This window comes from Oryx dammah, unplaced genomic scaffold (assembly GCF_014754425.2).
Source record: "Oryx dammah isolate SB20612 unplaced genomic scaffold, SCBI_Odam_1.1 HiC_scaffold_23, whole genome shotgun sequence".
Taxonomy (NCBI): Eukaryota; Metazoa; Chordata; class Mammalia; order Artiodactyla; family Bovidae; genus Oryx; species Oryx dammah.
The window spans coordinates 102,503,404-102,518,716 of NW_024070207.1; the positions used below are offsets into that span (position 1 = coordinate 102,503,404).

Here is a 15,313-nt window from a genome sequence, read left to right on the forward strand (position 1 = left end):
GTATCATTTACATTCACACCCATCTCCTCTCACCCTCTGTCTAACAAAACATTTAAGATCTCAGAAAAAGAGGGGGGAAAGCATAAAATCTTTCTAATAATATATATTTTACTATTATAAATTTATTATATAGCTATATAATCAGGGCTTCCCTGGTGACTCAGTTGGTATGAGTATTGCAGGTATCCCACCTGCAATGTGGGAGACCTGAGTTCAATCCCTGGTTTGGGAAGATTCCTTGGAGGAGGGCATGGTAACCCACTCCAGTGTTCTTGCCTGGAGAATCCCCATGGACAGAGAAGCTAGGTGGGCTGCAGTCCATGGGGTCACAAAGAGTCAGGCATGACTGAGGGACTAAGCATACATATAACTAAAGCTAAGGACCTGAATATGAATCTTTTTGCAGCTCTCTTATTAGATTACTTGTCAGTTACAAATATCTGATTAAAAGCTATCAGAAACTTAAATATGCAAGAAATTTTAAAGACGCCTATAATACATAAAAGACAGATTCCCTAAAGGCAGAGATACATTTTTTGTCTTTGTTTCCTAAAAACTTATCTAAAGTAGTATTTTCAAGTATTATTATAGGCATCAAGAAGTCAGTTGGTATCTTTTTTTTAATATAAATATATTTATTTTAATTGGAGGCTAATTACTATACAATATTGTATTGGTTTTGTCTTCTGTGAGAAAACCTTTCTGCTAAGAATGTACATAGAAATAAAATGTTTCCTGCTCTCCAGAAAGTAGCTAAAAAGAAGATATGGGAGATGGTATACAGATAATTATTATACGAAATACATTGGCAATTCTGAGGCTCAGAAGACTTTTTAAATTTATTTTTAAACACAGTATATGATATTTACCTAGGCCTTGGAGTTTGAGAATGGGAAAAAAAAAATGACTTTTTACACAGGTTAAGGGTGAAAATCAAGTCTAGAAAATGAAAAGTACAATGTAAAATTTATTTCCTGTGACCTTACTTATAAAATAAAATATCAAATATATATGCATGCATATCAGTTGCAGCGTTGTTCATAATGAGAAAAAAAGAAAGGAGATGAAGGGAAACAAAGAATGACTTTTAATAAGAAATTAATTGAATAAATTTTAGAACATGTAAGCTTAGGCTCCTATGCAGCTCTTAAAATCTATAAATTTGAGATATACCTGCTGAATAGAAAATAATGACACAATGTAGAATTTTCTATAAAAATCACATGCATAAAAAGTATATACAATAAATTATCAACTGTATTTCAAAATCTACATATGTACCTTATTTATGGTATTTTCTTTGATTATATAAAATACTAAGTGCAAAACATATGGAAATACATAAATAGGTTATTTGAATAGGTCGTTTGTAAATGGAATAAAAGGATGAGAAAAGTAAAAAAAAGTAAGAGATTCCATATCATATTTAGCTATTTTACATTATAAATATATAATTTAAATTATAAATATATTTTTATATAATTTATTTTAACTGGAGGATAATTACAACATTGTAATGATTTTTGCCATACATCAACATGAATCAGCCACAGGTGCACATGTGTCCCTCCATCCTGAACCCCCCTCACATCTCCCTCCCCACACCATCCCTCTGGATTGTCCCAGAGCACCAGCTTTGGGTGCCCTGCTTCATGCATCAAACTTGCACTGGCCATCTATTTTACATATGGCAATACACAAGTTTCAATGCTATTCTCGCAAATCATCCCACCCTCGCCTTCTCCTGCAGAGACCAAAAGTCTGTTCTTTACATCTGTGTCTCTTGCTGTCTTGCATATAGGATCATCGTTACCATCTTTCTAAATCCTGTATATATGCATTAATATACAGTATTTGTGTTATAAATATATTTTTAAATCTTACAAAGTAAAATGTAATATAATCCATATTTAGAAGTAATGATGGGAAATACTGGAGAAGGAAATGGCAAACCACTTCAGTATTCTTGCCTTGAGAACTCCATGAACAGTATGAAAAGGCAAAATGATAGGACACTGAAAGATGAACTCCCCAGGTTGATAGGTGCCCAATATACCACTGGAGATCAGTGGAGAAATAACTCCAGAAAGAATGAAGAGATGGAGCCAAAGCAAAAACAACACCCAGTTGTGGATGTGACTGGTGATGGAAGCAAGCTCTGATACTGTAAAGAGCAATATTGCATAGGAACCTGGAATGTTAGGTCCATGAATCAAGGCAAATTGGAAGTGATCAAACAGGAGATGGCAAGAGTGAACGTCAACATTTTAGGAATCAGCAAACTAAAATGGACTACAATGGGAGAATTTAACAGAGATGACCATTATATCTACTACTGTGGGCAAGAATCCCTTAGAAGAAATGGAGTAGCCATCATAGTCAACAAGAGTCCAAAATGCAGTACTTGGATGCAATCTCAAAAACGACAGAATGATCTCTGTTCGTTTCCAAGGCAAACCATTCAATGTCATGGTAATCCAAGTCTATGCCCCAACCAGTAATGCTGAAGAAGCTGAAGTTGAATGGTTCTATGAAAACTTACAAGACCATCTAAAATTAACACCCAAAAAATATGTCCCTTTCATTATAGGGGACTGGAATGCAAAAGTAGGAAGTCAAGACACCTGGAGTAACAGGTAACTTTGGCCTTGCAGTACGGAATGAAGCAGGGCAAAGGCTAATAGAGTTCTGCCAAAAGAATGCACTGGTCATAGCAAACACCCTCTTCCAACAACACAAGAGAAGACTCTACACATGGACATCATGAGATGGTCAACAACAAAATCAAATTGATTGTATTCTTTGCAGCCAAAGATGGAGAAGCTCTATACAGTCAGCAAAACAAGACTGGGAGCTGACTGTGGCTTAGATCATGAACTCCTTATTGCCAAATCCAGAGAGAGATAGAAGAAAGTAGGGAAAATCACTAGACCATTCAGGTATGACCTAAATCAAATCCCTAACGATTATACAGAGGAAGTGAGAAATAGATTTAAGGGACTAGATTTGATAGAGTGCCTGATGAACTATGGATGGAGGTTTGTGACATTGTACAGAAGACAGGGATCAAGACCATCCCCAAGAAAAAGAAATGCAAAAAAAAGCAAAATGGCTGTCTCAGGAGGCCTTACAAATATCTCTGAAAAGAAGAGAAGCCAAAAGGAAAGGAGAAAAGGAAAGATATACCCATTTGAATGCAGAGTTCCAAAGAATAGCAAGGAGAGATAAGAAAGCCTTCCTCAGTGATCAGTGCAAAGATACAGAGGAAAACAATAGAATGGGAAAGACTAGAGATCTCTTCAAGAAAATTAGAGATACCAAGGGAACATTTCATGCAAAGATGGGCTCAGTAAAGGACAGAAATAGTATGGACCTAATAGAAGCAGAAGATATTAAGAAAAGGTGGCAAGAATACACAGAATTATACCAAAAAAGATCTTCACGACCAAGATAATCATGATGGTCTGATCACTCACCTAGAGCCAGACATCCTGGAATGTGAAGTCAAGTGGGCCTTAGGAAATATCACTATGAACAAAGCTAGTGGAGGTGATAGAATTCCAGTTGAGCTATTTCAAATCCTAAAAGGTGATGCTGTGAAAGTGCTGCACTCAATATGCCAGAAAATTTGGAAAACTCAGCAGTGGCCACAGGACTGGAAAAGGTCAGTTTTCATTCCAATCCCAACCAAAGGCAATGCCAAAGAATGCTCAAACTACTGCACAATTGCACTCATGTCACACACGAGCAAAGTAATACTCAAAATTCTGCAAGTCAGGTTTCAACAATACATGAACCATGAACTTCCAGGTGTTCAAGCTGGTTTTAGAAAAGGCAGAGGAATAAGAGATCAAATTGCCAACATCTGCTGGATCATCAAAAAAGCAAGAGAGTTCCAGAAAAACATCTATTTCTGCTTTATTGACTATGCTAAAGCCTTTGACTGTGTGGATCACAATAAACTGTGGAAAATTCTGAAAGAGATGGGAATACCAGACCACCTGACCTGTCTCTTGAGAAACCTATATGCAGGTCAGGAAGCAACAGTTAGAACTGGACATGGAACAACAGACTGGTTCCAAATAGGAAAAGGAGTATGTCAAGGTTGTATATTGTCACCATGCTTATTTGACTTATATGCAAAATACATCCAGCTGGGCTGGATGAAGCACAAGCTGGAATCAAGTTTGCCAGGAAAAATATCAATCACCTCAGATATGCAGATGACCCTTATGGCACCCTTATGGTAGAAAGTGAAGAACTAAAGAACCTCTTGATGAAAGTGAAAGAGGAGCATGAAAAAGTTGGCTTAAAGCTCAACATTCAGAAAGCAAAGATCATGGCATCCAGTCCCAACATTACATGGCAAGTAGATGGAGAAACAGTGGAAACAGTGGCAGACTTTATTTAGGGGAGCTCCAAAATCACTGCAAATGGTGACTGCAGCCATGAAATAAAAAGATGCTTACTCCTTGGAAGAAAAGTTATGACCAACCTAGACAGCATATTAAAAAGCAGAGACATTACTTTGCCAACAAAGGTCCTTCTAGTCAAAGCTGTGGTTTTTCCAGTAGTTTTGTATGGATTTGAGAGTTGTACTATAAAGAAAGCTGAGTGCCAAAGAACTGATGGTTTTGAACTTTGGTATTGGAGAAGACTCTTGAGAGTCCCTTGGACTGAAAGGAGATCCAACTAGTCCATCCTAAAGGAAATCAGTCCTGAATATTCATTGGAAGGACTGAAGCTGAGGCTGAAACTCCAATACTTTGGCCACCTGATGCAAAGAGCTGAGTCATTTGAAAAGACCCTGATGCTGGGAAAGATTGGAGGCAGGAGGAGAAGAGGACAACAGAGGATGAGATGGTTGGATGGCATTACCGACTCAATGGACATGAGTTTGAGTAAACTCCGGGAGTTGGTGATGGACAGGGAGGCCTGGCGTGCTGCAGTCCATGGGCTCGCAAACAGTCAGGCACGACTGAGCAACTGAACTGAACTGAACTGATGGAAAATACATTCAGAAAGGCAGCACCATTGTCTAAGAATTTCCATAGTCCTTTTGAAATTTATAGATAATTTCAATGACCTGACTACAGAGGAAATGCCCTAATTTTAGCATATCTCTTCACAGCTTAGATTTTTTTGGTTCCTATTAAATATCTTCAAAACTTTTTTCATCACTGGCTTTTTGTCAGGAGGATATACCACTTTGTTCTTTAAAAAAAATAGATACAGAAAATGGTACCTTATTCCAACAACAACTCTTTACCATCTTTTATGTTATGAATTTGGTTTTGATTCCTTCTATTGACATTTGAGTTTCTTCTTTCAAATATCCACAGGTTTCCCTCTGTCACTTCCTTCTGTTTTTCAGTCCCTAAGTCATGTTCATGACCCCATAAACTGCAACACATCAAGCTTCCCTCTCCTTAACTAGCTCCTGGAATTTGCTCAAACTCATGTCCGTTGAGTCAGTGATGCCATCCAACCATCTCATCCTCTGTCACCCACTTCTCCTCCTGCCCTCAGTCTAGGATTGTCTATTAACTTCCATTACCATGGACCACCCTAACACCCTCCAACTCTCAGTGTCCATCCCCTTACAGTGTTCCTTAGGTTTCTTTATATTCTTTATCACTTTGGATATTATACATCTATTTTCTTATTTATTCTCTATTTTCTTCACTTAATGTAAGTCCCTTGTGAAAGCTCACTGCTGCATCCTCAGCGCCTAGAATAGTACGTACATAGAAAGCCCTCATGAAATAGTTATGGAAAGAATTGTGTGAATGAATGTTCATGTAATTGCCAAATCCATTGACTTCTCTGCCATTTGATCCTGTTCAATAACATCCCTGGTACTCCTCTTTTTTAGACTCAGAAGCACTTTATTTTATATTTTTAATTTTTTTTATTCGAGTATAGTTGCTTTACAATGTTGTGTTAGTTTCTACTGTACAGCAAAGTGAATCAGCTATATATATATATATATATATATACACACACACACACATATATATATATATCCCTCCTTTTCTGGATTTCTTTCCCATTTACATCACCACAGAGCACTGAGTAGAGTTTGTTCCTTGTGCTATAAAGTAGGTTCTCATTAACTATCTATTTTATACATAGTGTCTCTAGTTTATATATGTCAATCCCAGTCTCCCAACTCATCCTACCCCCTCTTCCCCCCTTGGTATCCATACGTTCTTTTCTCTTTCTGTGTCTCTATTTCCACTTTATAAATAAGATTATTGATGCCAGTTTTTGCAGATTCCACATATATGTGTTGATATATGATATTTGTTTTTCTCTTTCTGACTTCACTCTGTATGGCAGGCTCTAGGTCCATCCACACCTCTACAAATGGCCCAGTTTCCTTCATTGCTGGGATGAGTGAGTGAGTGAAGTCTCTCAGTCTTGTCTGACTCTTTGCAACCCCGTGGACTGTAGCCCACCAGGCTCCTCAGTCCATGGGATTCTCCAGGCAAGAATACTGGAGTGGGTTGCCATTTCCTTCTCCAGGGATCTTCCTGACCCAGGGATAGAGCTTAGGTCTCCTGCATTGCAGGCAGATGCTTTAACCTCTGAGCCACCAGATAGTCCTAGTTATATTCCTATCTCATACCTAAATCTTTTCTTGGCAACTCTCGCCTCCCTCATCTTAAATATGTGCCCCCACCAGGTTCAGGCTTGATGTTGCCTCTTTCTCTCGCTAACCTCAACTTGGATCTATTTCAGTCTCTTGGCTCTAGCTCTTCCATCTGTTTCGCTTCAATTCAGTTCAGTCACTCAGTTGTGTCCGATTCTTTGCGACCCCATGAACCGCAGCACGCCAGGCCTCCCTGTCCATCACTAACTCCCGTCTGTTTATACCCAACTTTATCTCCAGTTCTACTACCTGTCCTGCATTTGTAAACCCTGAAGGACTTCACACTTGCAGATCTGTGTAGTATGGCGATAGCCATATGACTTCAACAAAATCATTTTCCATTCTCCTCTGAAGTCACCCTCGATCAACTTTTCTGTTTCATCCTGTCTCTGGCTGTTCTAGAGGTTCAACAACCCCTCCACCTTTCTCCCTTCTCTACAGGCCACACTTTTGCTTTTCAATACCTTTTTATGTTTGTTTTCCAAGTTCTTTCTTAGATAAAAATCATACCACCTTATATTGGAACTGCATCAGATCTCCTCTTGCTACCTTCACATTGTTCTTTCCAATCCATTTGTAATATTGTGCATGTGTGCTCCATCTCTTAGTCATGTTCAGTTCTTTTGTGACCCCATGGACAGTAGCCCACCAGGCTCCTCTGTCCAACGGGATTCTCCAGGCAAGGATGTTGGAGTAGTCTGCCATTTCCTCCTCCAGGGAATCTTCCCGACCCAGGGATCGCACCCAAATCTCTTGCATCTCCTGCATTGTCAGGCAGATTCTTTACCACTGTGCTATAATATTGTGATCAGCCTTAAAAATCACCCTGATTGTGACATTTGTCTACTCAAACCTTCAGTATCCCCCTTTATTTACAGTATCTGGTATAAAATTTCTATTCCTGGTATTCAAGGCCCATTCTAATATCGTCATCAAAGTATGCGTTCCTAACTCTGGCCATGTTTTCAGGCCATCAACTTGTCCCCTCAACTTTCAAAATATGGGGATTCTCAGGAAAACTTGTAAATTACTCCTCTATAGACCTTTTATTTGCCATCCATTCTTGAAGATGTTTCTCTCTCATCTGAACTATAATCAATTTTGCCTGTAAAATTAATTTAGAAATTAATCTGGTACTGACAAGTATCATGTCTCCCATTGTCTTGAACCTTTATTTAAAACTTCATTTCCCTTTTCCTATGATTACATCTTGTTTCCTAACATAGTATTAACTTCTAGAGATTTACTTCAAATTTTATAGATTATCTTATACATGGTAGCAGTTCAGTAAACACCTACTGACCTGAGTTATTAATGCCTTTGTCTAATTTAATCTGAGGAAACATTGGTACTATTAAAACCGTACTACAAGGATTTGAATAAATGAGCCATTAGTTTTTAAAATATAGTACTTAAGTTATATTGTTTTCTTATAGTCACACCTTAATATTTTTTTTAATTTTTAATTAATGTTCTTTTATTGAAATATATTTGACATATGCCATTTTGTAAATTTAATGTGTATAACAGGTTGATTTGATACACTTATATTTTAATATGATTGCTGTTGTAGTGGTAGTTAACACCTCTATCATGTCATGTAATTATCATTTCTTTGTTATATTTGGAATAATTAAGATCTAGTCTCTTAACATGTTTGATTATAATTCAATATCATTGCCTATATTTACCACAGTGTGCATTCTTTTTTTAAAATTGAAGAATAGCTGATGTACAATACTATGTAAGTTACAGGTGTACAGGCAGGAATACCAAGTGGGTAGCCATTTCCTTCTCCAAGGGATCTTCTCAGCCCAGGGACTGAACCCGGGTCTCCTGCATTGCAGGCAGATTCTTCACTGTCTGAGCCCCCAAGGAGGCCCACAGGTACACAATTTATTGAGTCACAGTTTTTTAAAGGATATACTCCCGTTTATAGATACTCTAAAATATTGACTATATTTCCCATCCCACATTATACACTATATCCCTGTAGCTTATAATATACATAATAGTTTGTACTTCTTAGTCCGCTACCTCTATATTGCCCCTCCTCTCTTCCCTCTCCTCACTGGTAATGACCAGTTTGTTCTCTATATCTGTGAGTCTGCTTCTTTTATGTTATATTCACTAGTTTGTTGTATTTTTGAGACTTCACATACTAGTGATACTACACAGTATTTCTCTTGCTCTAACTGACTTATTTCACTTAGTATAATACCCTCTAAGTCCATCCATATTGCTGCAAATGGCAAAATTTCATTCTTTTTATTGGCTGAGTAGTATTTCATTGTGTGTGTGTGTACCATGTCTTCTGTATCCATCATTTGTTGATGAACACTCAGGTTGCTTCCATATCTTGGTGATTGTAAATAATACTGCTGTGAACATTGCAATGCATTGTATTGATTCAAATTAATGTTTTGGGATATATATATATATATATATATGTATGTATCCAGGAGTGGATTTGCTGAGCCATATGGTAGTTCTATTTTTAGTTTTTTTGAGAAATCTTCATGCTGTTTTCCACAGTGGCTACATGAATTTACATTCTATTCAGTGGTGTACCAGAGTTCCCTTCTTTCCACATTCTCGCCAACATGTGTGATTTGTGTTCTTTTTGATGATCACCATTCTGGCAGGTGTGAGCCAATATCTCATTGTGGTTTTGATTTGCATTTCCCTGATTATTAGCAATGTTGAGCATCTTTTCATGTTCCTATTAGAAATCTGAATTTCCTCTTTGGAAAAATATCTATTCAAGTTTTCTATCCTTTTGTTAATCACATTGTTTGTTTGTTTGATGTTGAGTTGTGTGAATTGTGTATATGTGTGTGTGTGTGTATGTGTTCGTGTGTTTGATATTCACTCCTTTTGGTCATATCATTTGCAAATACTTTCTCCCATTCAGTAACTACCTCATGTCTATCAAATAGATATGTTTGAGCTTCCTTCATACATTTAATAAGGCAGGATCCATGAACTAAAGAAATTTGCAGTCTTTGAAATTTGCTTTAAGAACATTTCTAAAGGCAATCTAATATAGTGTGAAAGAAAACTAAATTGGGCTAGAAGTTGAAATACTAGGGTAACAACAATCTCAACTTCATCAATTTACCTTAAGCAAATCACTTAATTTATGTGCTGAATAATTTTATGTGTCAATTTGCCTGGATCAAGCTCAGGGTGGAGTGGGTGGATGTGGGCAGACATTTGGTCCAACATTATTCTGGGTATTTGTGTGAAGGTGTCAATGGAGACAATGGCATCAATACCCTTTCTGTTGGTTCTGTTTCTCTGGAGTATCCTGACAAATGCAATTTCTCTGAACACTGTTTATCATTCTTCAGAGTTGCAAAATAGATGTAAAAGATATCCCTGATATTTCATAGGGTTATTGTGTGGAAGTTTTTCAAATTAATTAATATGCTCTGTAACCTATAAAATACAATGGGAATGGAAGACAGTACTGCTCTTAATGTTATTGTCCTTAAATAGCATTTTTCCCTGTTGAGTCAGTTTTTTTTTTAATACTTCTGCAGAATCTTATTGCCATTTTACTCTTGCTAATGTCCTAAGGCAAAGACAATATAATGTTTTGTTTAGCCAAAACTTTAGACATACCTGGCAACTGTGGGTGCCTTGAAATTAACTACAAAGGAAAATTACCATTAAGCACTGCTTTCTTTGCCCACTTTAACAAATAACTTTTTTCTTATACCTCCAATATGTGGACCCTTTTCAAATCTCACATTTTAAATTAAAGTTAATGATGGGCTGAAATTCATATATAGAACTATCAATAGTTATTATCTCTTCCTAGTACCTCAGAGCACCTAGTCATACTGAATATGAAAATGCTAAATACAACCAGAATGGGGGTAGGGGGAACCAGAGCAGGCTATTAGAGCCCTGAATACTTGAAAGTTACTGAGATAACTGCCCCCAAATTAAATGCATTTGTTTAGTGCATTAAAGATCAATTGACTTGCCCAACACTATTCAATAATAATAGAATTATTTCAAAGCTAGGCATAATTAAATAAGCTCCAAATATTCCCTCGGTGGCTGTCATTTGTTGGGTTGATTGATTGTCATTTGACTCCCTATCATCAAAAGCCAGTGGTGGGAAACTTACCCTGATGATAATACTAATTCACTGTAACAAGAAAGCCACTTTCAGTGGACTGAATGTTACCCAGGATAGATGTATATAACCTGCTACAGCAGAAGCTGGGTCAATACAAACAGACTTTGGCATTTGGCCTAGTTCTTGCTACCATTACTTTTCTCTATTAACGACAGAAAGTGATTGTGTTGGTGCACGGCTGAGTTTCCCTTTTATATAATATAGCAAATATTTTGCCATTTCACAGGTGGAGGAAACAGATCTAGAAGCATTCCTTATGCTTGTCAAAAAACCCATTCACTGTTAGTAGAGGCGTGGACAAAATTTTCTGATCCAGTAAGAACATGTATGAGGGGAAAAACTTCATCTGAAGTGTTACTTGGAAAAATCAAAAGCAAGAATTATTTATTTGCAAAGGAAGCTCTTAAAATCTGGCTGCCTCAACATGTATTTTTCTCCTTGTTGGATCCAAAATCTTTAAGAATTGATTAAAAGGCAATGAGTAACCTACAATACTGCAGTACTTTTGAATCAGATCAGTAGCTAATAAGGACAACAGGTAATCATCACTTGCAATTGAAGGCTGATTTACTACTCCTAAAAATTCTACATAATAAAAATGGCTTTGGAATATATATGTATAAATTGATGTTTAGAAGATAATTTTATCAGCAATACATAACAGAGCCAAGAAAAAAAATCAAAATGTAACAACCATGTGCCCACTATAAGATTTCATTTTATCCCCACAACAACACTAGGTGGTAGACGCTATTATTATTATTCTTTTAGTTTTACAGATGAATAAACTGAAAATTAAATGACTTGCTTGAAGTCAAATAACTTGTAAGTGAACAAATGATTTTATCTTCTAAATCTTACTTCTCTGGAGTTGAATCAAATCAATCACCTACCATTCTGTAATCTAGCACAAATTTCTCATCAATTTCGATAACTGTGTAATAAATTCTCTAGTCTGATTTTCTATCTAGGGTACTGTTTTCTCAAACAAGGCAGTATATATCTGACTTTTTTAAGTTATTTAGATGCTGGAACTTAGGCAGTAGATGAGAGTTACTACTGAAATAATTTTTTTGAAATACTTAGGAGTTGTTTTATTAGTACTGTCATCACCTCTATTAAAATAATGTGAACTTACAAAAGGCAGAATACACATAACCTAGAGAGAGAGATTTTTTAGTATAAAGATCATAGTATTTGAATATAGCTGTGATCTTGCCATTTTTCCCTGTTCCAAGAGATGATGATAAGCACGTGGATTTAAGAGCAGTCGTCAGCTAATTCTTTCCACCATATGGTTATTTTGACATGTTTCCTCCAATACTCATGAACACAAATGAAGGTCTTCTTTGGCAAATCATAATGAGCTTTATTAAGTAATTAAATTGTGACTTTAAAAAAAATGATAACTCAGTAACGTTATTTCCAATGTCTTGTACTCATGACATATGGACAGAGAAATGGGCAGATAAATGACCTTCCCCTTCACACACACATCTGTGGAACTCATCTCTATCACAGTTAACAGAATTCAAATATTGTCTCACTATTTTTCTCCATATGCACATACAAACAAGAACACTTTAGTTTTAGTTCTGTGTATGTTTAAGCTTATTTTTCATATTTAGAGAAAGGCATTATGGTGGTTGTTTCATTTTCATTTTTCATATTCGCCTATAATTTTTAAAGTGCAGCATCTGAAATTTTTGAAAACTCATATAAGTATTTTTTTAAACTAAAACACTCATATTCTTTCTCTCCATACATTGCTATTAATAGGTTTGAGCTTTGCTTTCAAACTTTCAGTGATTTTGTAGATTTTTTTTCTAGTGAAGTAGAGTAGTATTACATATACTATTTTACCTTCTATTATTTACTATTTTGCTTATATTTTACCCACTCATCAATTATACATTTTTTATTTTTAAAGGCAATATGATAAAATCTCAAAATGAGTGTAAATAATTCATTATTCTCCAATTATTGGGAATTTGAATTGTTGCCAATTTTTGGTTATTCTTATGACTATTCTTATTCATAAATTTGTAGAGTTGAGTTCATTACATGCTACTCTTCTTGCAGCTCCAGTCATTTTTATTTTTTTCCTTCAGCTCTCTTTACTCACACCTTTACCAAACCCTCTCTTAACTAGGGACTTCACACATCCTGTCTTCTTCATCAAGACAGACAACTAACTCTCTTATTCTTGGCACATCTTCCATTTCAATAACCTCACCACAAAAGTCATTCCTGGACACCCAATAAAAAGTTCTATCATTAACAGTTCCCCTATTGGCATTTCCACCATCATTTTTTAAACAGTGTACTGTGTTTTTCTTTGTACTGTAAGTTACCGCAATTTGTGTGTGTGTGTATGTGTATTTGTTGTTTGTCTGTGCCCAGACTGAAATGCCAAGAGGTCAGAACTGTCTCATATAAGATGCAACCACACTCAATAAAAACTTACTGAACAAATTAATCATCCTAGTCTTAGAGATAAATGGTTACCTTATTTCTTACTTCTGTATATTTTAGATGCATAGAACTAAAGAGATAATGCTGGTTGTCAACCAAAACCTAAATGTCAGTATTTAACTATGTGAGAGCCTCTCAACTTAATTCACATTTACCCAAAGGCTATTATGCAGGTGCAACATAACTATTTTCCTAAATGTTGATTTTCATATTAAAAAAATTCAATTGAATTTTCAAAGCATTTTTTAAAAATATAACAATCCATGCTGAGGGGTAGGGCATGTCCTTTTTAACACTGCCAAATTGTCAAATAGAGAATGCATTAGTATATTTGAGATTTCTAAATCATCATGTAGAGGTTTTGTTTTTGGCTTTCAGTGTTGAATAGCAGAGCTTCAACCAAATAACCTTCATATGCTCAGTCAATAATAGAAGAGAACTTTGTTCGTGTTTATGGTATCTTCTGAGTTTCTACTATTTTTGTGAATTCTTCTCTTTCTGAAAGAAATAATAGCGACTTACCACCACATTATGACAGTGTTTCTATCTCTTATGGTGATTTTCAAAATGAAATGTGACTTTTAAATCCTTGCAACATGAATCACTCATATATCATTGGGTTTTAGGGCATGTGTGAGGTTTGTTGACCTGTCATTTTCACAGTATATTACTGTAAGAATACATTGAAACAAATCATTCCATGTAAATGTGGGCCTGAGTAGACATCTTTCGGTTGCAGCAACATTTCAGATGAGCCTCATTCAACCCTGATTTTTTGTAGAGAAAAAGGTAATGTGCACATTTTCATTTCTGGAGATTGGCCATTGAAAAATGCTAGCTTAAAAATCTGTCTGTTTGTACAGTACCTGGTCTGTTCATATAACATCAAAAATATAAATGTAAGAATAAAGCTTCACCTACCCACCAGTGTGCATCTTACCAACAAGTGTATCTGAAAGAAATTAGAGCCTTGTTTGTATTTTTTCATCATGTTAGTACAGGACTTTTTAATAAATTACTCTTGAGCATATTTGTTTGGATAACAAAAAAAAAACAAAAGATTCATCTGATTGATAGTGGACAGAATTTTCATTAAGTTTCACAGCAAAAAAAAAAAACACAAACACACAATTGCATCATTCACCTTCTTGTTTCAGATGAAACAGAAAATTAGATGCAACGAACTCTACAGAAATGTTCAGCATGCATATTTTAACCATTAAATACATTATCAAGAATCATGTCAGCATGACATTCTAATATAACAGCTTTACGAAAACATGTAATGCAGTCTAGGAATTCTGTGGTCCTCTCTAAATCAGCTCCAAATATATTCTGCATTGATATATTTCTCATTATTTTGATCCACATTTTTTATATAATGATCACATTCAGTACCGTCTGAACCACCAGGGAAGGCCAATTAAATGTACAAACACTATGAAGTGGAATGACAAAATAGTGGGTTTTTTAAAATAGCAAAACCTGTATCAAATAAGCTTTCTCCCAAGAAAAAGAGCTATAATAATGAAACTCTTGGTTTATTATGTGCACAATAATTTAAACATGTATGCAATTTGCCTAATTTTGTGTATTTTCTACTTTTCATGTGCCTCTTTATCTCTGTAATATCGCAGTAACTGAATCAGAAAAGAGGCAATACTGAGTAGGGGAGACTCACTGAAACACACATGGTGATCATCTGGATCCCAGTCCTGGTTCTCACACCTGGAGGATGAGTCAGACCAGGGAAGTCATTTAGGCTCCCAATTCCTCATCCCTTTTTTAAAAAACCACTTGATTGAGGCATGCTTGATATTTATGAAGCTATACATTTTTAATGTGTGCATTTGATGATGTTAGAAGTAAGTAGACATCCGTGAAACCATCAACACAATTGATGCCATAAACACATCCATCACTTCCATTCCCTCATCTTTAATATGGGGATAGTAACACATTTTTTTTATTGCTTACCTCATATATCTGTGCAGGTCTAAAGTGAAATAATCATCTGATGGCACTTTATA

General features: G+C 35.9%; 1 protein-coding gene across 6 annotated transcripts in view; it reads left to right on the forward strand.

Annotated features, from left to right (window-relative positions):
• DMD (dystrophin) overlaps positions 1-15,313 on the forward strand; it is a 2,254,125-nt gene that overhangs the window by 1,329,709 nt on the left and 909,103 nt on the right. The gene's annotated exons all lie outside the window — the stretch shown is intronic.